Source organism: Bombus fervidus, unplaced genomic scaffold (assembly GCF_041682495.2).
Source record: "Bombus fervidus isolate BK054 unplaced genomic scaffold, iyBomFerv1 scaffold0020, whole genome shotgun sequence".
In the NCBI taxonomy this organism is placed as follows: Eukaryota; Metazoa; Arthropoda; class Insecta; order Hymenoptera; family Apidae; genus Bombus; species Bombus fervidus.
This window is the reverse complement of record NW_027212583.1, coordinates 1254777-1261151: the sequence shown is the minus strand read 5'-3', so window position 1 is coordinate 1261151 and position 6375 is coordinate 1254777.

Here is a 6375-nt window from a genome sequence, read left to right as displayed (position 1 = left end):
GCGGTATAACGTCTTACGTCATATAGTATTACGTTATAACGTACAACGTTACATAGCATTACGTTCTAACGTATAACGTTATGAAGTATGATGTTATACCGTATAACGTCCGTCAGTATAGCGGTATAACGCCTAACGTCATATAGTATCACGTTATAACGTTTCACGTTATATAGTATTACGTTCTAACGTATAACGTTATGTTGGATTATAGTATAACGCATAACGTTATATACCATCACATTATAACGTATAACGTTATGGAGAATTATAGTATAACGTATAACGTTATGAAGTATGACGTTATATCGTATAACGTCAGTCAGTATACCGGTATAACGTATAACGTTATATAGTATTACGTTATAACGTATAACGTTATATAGCATCACGTTATTACGTATAAAGTTATGAAGTATTACAGTACAACGTATAACGTCATGAATTATGACGTTATAACGTATAACGTCCGATAGTATAGCAGTATAATGTTTAACGTTATATAGTATTACGTTACAACGTATAACGTCATATAGTATTATGTTATGACGTATAAAGTTATGTAGGATTATAGTATAACGTATAACGTCATATAGCATCACATTATAACATATAACGTTATGAATTATTATAGTCTAACGTATAACGTTATGAAGTATGACGTTATAACGTATAACGTTATGTAGGATTACAGTATAACGTATAACGTTATATAGCATCACGTTATAACGTACAACGTTATGATGTATTATATTATAACGTAAAACGTTATGAAGTATGACGTCATAACGTATAACGTCCGTCAGTATAGCGGTATAACGTATAACCTTATGTAGTATTACGTTATAACGTATAACGCCATATAGTATTATGTTATGACGTATAAAGTTATGTAGGATTATAGTTTAACGTATAACGTTATATAACATCACATTATAACGTATAACGTTATGAATTATTAAAGTCTAACGTATAACGTTATGAAGTATGACGTTATAACGTATAACGTTATGAAGTATGACGTTAGAACGTTTAACGTGCGACAGTATAGCGGTATAACGTTTAACGTTATATAGTATTACGTTATAACGTATAACGTTATATACCATCACATTATAACGTATAACATTATGAAGTATCACTGTCCAACGTATAACGTCATGAAATATGACGTTATAACGTATGACGTCCGACAATATAGCGGTATAACGTATAACGTTAAATAGTATTACGTTCTAACGTATAACGTTATTTAGGATTATAGTATAACGTATAACGTTATGAATTATTATAGAATAACGTATAACATTATGAAGTATGACGTTATAACGTGTAACGTTATATAGTATGACGTTATAACGTATATCGTTATGAAGTATGACGTTATAACGTATGACGTCCGACAATATAGCGGTATAACGTATAACGTTATATAGTATTACGTTATAACGTATAACGTAATGAAGTATGACGTTATAACGTATAACGTCATGAAATATGACGTTATTACGTATAACGTCCGACATTATAGCAGTATAACGTATAACGTTATATAGTATTACGTTACAACGTATAACGTCATATAGTATTATGTTATGACGTATAACGTTATGTAGGATTACAGTATAACGTATAACGTTATATAGCATCACGTTATAACGTACAACGTTATGATGTATTATATTATAACGTAAAACGTTATGAAGTATGACGTCATAACGTATAACGTCCGTCAGTATAGCGGTATAACGATAACCATATGTAGTATTACGTTATAACGTATAACCTTATGTAGTATTACGTTATAACGTATAACGTCATATAGTCTTATGTTATGACGTATAAAGTTATGTAGGATTATAGTTTAACGTATAACGTTATATAACATCGCATTATAACGTATAACGTTATGAATTATTATAGTGTAACGTATAACGTCATGAAATATGACGTTATAACGTATAACGTTCGACAGTATAGCGTTATAACGTCTAACGTCATATAGTATTACGTTATAACGATTAAGGTTATATAGTATTACGTTCTAACGTATAACGTTATGTAGGATTATAGTATAACGTATAACGTTATATAGCATCACGTTATAACGTACAACGTTATGAAGTATTATATTATAACGTATAACGTTATGAAGTATGACGTAATAACGTATAACGTCCTTCAGTATAGCGGTATAACGTATAACGTTATATAGTATTACGTTATAACGTATAACGTCATATAGTATTACGTTATGACGTATAAAGTGATGTAGGATTATAGTATAACGTACAACGTAATATATCATCACATTATGACGTATAACGTTATGAATTATTACAGTACAACGTATAACGTCATGAAATATGACGTTATAACGTATAACGTCCGTCAGTATAGCGGTATAACGTATAACTTTATATAGTATTACGTTATAACGTATAACGTTATATACCATCACATTATAACGTATAACGTTATGAAGTGTTACAGTACAACGTATAGCGTCATGAAATATGACGTTATAACGTATAACGTTCGACAGTATAACGGTATAACGTCTAACGTCATATAGTATTACGAAATAACGTTTAACGTCATATAGTATTACGTTATGACGTATAATGTTATGTCGGATTATAGTATAACGTACAACGTTACGTAGTATGACGTCATAGCGTATAACGTCCGTCAGTAGAGCAATATAACGTATAACGTTATATAGTATTACGTTATAACGTATAACGTCATATAGTATTACGTTATGACGTATAAAGTGATGTAGGATTATAGTATAACGTATAACGTTATATAGCATCACATTATAACGTATAACATTATGAAGCATTATAGTATAACGTATAACATTTTGAAGTATGACGTTATAACGTATAACGTAATGAAAAATGACGTCATAACGTATAACGTCCGACAGTATAGCGGTATAACGTATAACTTTATATAGTATTACGTTATAACGTATAACATTATATAGTATTACGTTCTAAAACATAGCGTTATGTAGGATCATAGTATATCGTATAACGTTATATGGCATCACGTTATTACGTCTGACGTTATGAAGTATTTGAGTATAACGTATAACGTCATGAAGTATGACGTTATAACGTATAACGTTATGAAGTATGACGTTATAACGTATAACGTTATGAAGTATGACGTTACAACGTATAATTTCCGACAGTATAACGGTATAACTTATAACGTTATGAAGTATGACGTTATAACGTGTAACGTTATGAAGTTTGACGTCATAACGTATATCGTCCGTCAGCATAGCGGTATAACGCCTAACGTCATATAGTATCACGTTATAACGTTTCACGTTATATAGTATTACGTTCTAACGTATAACGTTATGTTGGATTATAGTATAACGCATAACGTTATATACCATCACATTATAACGTATAACGTTATGGAGAATTATAGTATAACGTATAACGTTATGAAGTATGACGTTATATCGTATAACGTCCGTCAGTATACCGGTATAACGTATAACGTTATATAGTATTACGTTATAACGTATAACGTTATATAGCATCACGTTATTACGTATAACGTTATGAAGTATTACAGTACAACGTATAACGTCATGAAATATGACGTTATAACGTATAACGTCCGATAGTATAGCAGTATAACGTTTAACGTTATATAGTATTGCGTTATAACGTTTAACGTTAAATAGTATTACGTTCTATCGTATAACGTTATATAGGATTATAGTATAACGTATAACGTTATGAATTATTATAATATAACGTATAACATTATGAAGTATGACGTTATAACGTGTAACGTTATGAAGTATGACGTTATAACGTATATCGTTATGAAGTATGACGTTAGAACGTTTAACGTCCGACAGTATAGCGGTATAACGTCTTACGTCATATAGTATTACGTTATAACGTACAACGTTACATAGCATTACGTTCTAACGTATAACGTTATGAAGTATGATGTTATACCGTATAACGTCCGTCAGTATAGCGGTATAACGCCTAACGTCATATAGTATCACGTTATAACGCTTCACGTTATATAGTATTACGTTCTAACGTATAACGTTATGTTGGATTATAGTATAACGCATAACGTTATATACCATCACATTATAACGTATAACGTTATGGAGAATTATAGTATAACGTATAACGTTATGAAGTATGACGTTATATCGTATAACGTCCGTCAGTATACCGGTATAACGTATAACGTTATATAGTATTACGTTATAACGTATAACGTTATATAGCATCACGTTATTACGTATAAAGTTATGAAGTATTACAGTACAACGTATAACGTCATGAATTATGACGTTATAACGTATAACGTCCGATAGTATAGCAGTATAATGTTTAACGTTATATAGTATTACGTTACAACGTATAACGTCATATAGTATTATGTTATGACGTATAAAGTTATGTAGGATTATAGTATAACGTATAACGTCATATCATCACATTATAACATATAACGTTATGAATTATTATAGCCTAACGTATAACGTTATGAAGTATGACGTTATAACGTATAACGTTATGTAGGATTACAGTATAACGTATAACGTTATATAGCATCACGTTATAACGTACAACGTTATGATGTATTATATTATAACGTAAAACGTTATGAAGTATGACGTCATAACGTATAACGTCCGTCAGTATAGCGGTATAACGTATAACCTTATGTAGTATTACGTTATAACGTATAACCTTATGTAGTATTACGTTATAACGTATAACGCCATATAGTCTTATGTTATGACGTATAAAGTTATGTAGGATTATAGTTTAACGTATAACGTTATATAACATCACATTATAACGTATAACGTTATGAATTATTAAAGTCTAACGTATAACGTTATGAAGTATGACGTTATAACGTATAACGTTATGAAGTATGACGTTAGAACGTTTAACGTGCGACAGTATAGCGGTATAACGTTTAACGTTATATAGTATTACGTTATAACGTATAACGTTATATACCATCACATTATAACGTATAACATTATGAAGTATCACTGTCCAACGTATAACGTCATGAAATATGACGTTATAACGTATGACGTCCGACAATATAGCGGTATAACGTATAACGTTAAATGGTATTACGTTCTAACGTATAACGTTATTTAGGATTATAGTATAACGTATAACGTTATGAATTATTATAGAATAACGTATAACATTATGAAGTATGACGTTATAACGTGTAACGTTATATAGTATGACGTTATAACGTATATCGTTATGAAGTATGACGTTATAACGTATGACGTCCGACAATATAGCGGTATAACGTATAACGTTATATAGTATTACGTTATAACGTATAACGTAATGAAGTATGACGTTATAACGTATAACGTCATGAAATATGACGTTATTACGTATAACGTCCGACATTATAGCAGTATAACGTATAACGTTATATAGTATTACGTTACAACGTATAACGTCATATAGTATTATGTTATGACGTATAAAGTTATGTAGGATTATAGTATAACGTATAACGTTATATAGCATCACATTATAACATATAACGTTATGAATTATTATAGTCTAACGTATAACGTTATGAAGTATGACGTAATAACGTATAACGTTATGTAGGATTACAGTATAACGTATAACGTTATATAGCATCACGTTATAACGTACAACGTTATGATGTATTATATTATAACGTAAAACGTTATGAAGTATGACGTCATAACGTATAACGTCCGTCAGTATAGCGGTATAACGATAACCTTATGTAGTATTACGTTATAACGTATAACCTTATGTAGTATTACGTTATAACGTATAACGTCATATAGTATTATGTTATGACGTATAAAGTTATGTAGGATTATAGTTTAACGTATAACGTTATATAACATCGCATTATAACGTATAACGTTATGAATTATTATAGTGTAACGTATAACGTCATGAAATATGACGTTATAACGTATAACGTCCGACAGTATAGCAGTATAACGTATAAAGTTATATAGTATTACGTTATAACGTATAACGTCATATAGTACTACGTTATGACGTATAAAGTTATGTAGGATTATAGTATAACGTATAACGTTATATAGCATCACATTATAACGCATAACGTTATGTAATATTATAGTATAACATATGAAGTTATGTAGTATGACGTTATAACGTATAACGTAATGAAATATGACGTTATAACGTATAACGTCCGACAGTATAGCGTTATAACGTCTAACGTCATATAGTATTACGTTATAACGATTAAGGTTATATAGTATTACGTTCTAACGTATAACGTTATGTAGGATTATAGTATAACGTATAACGT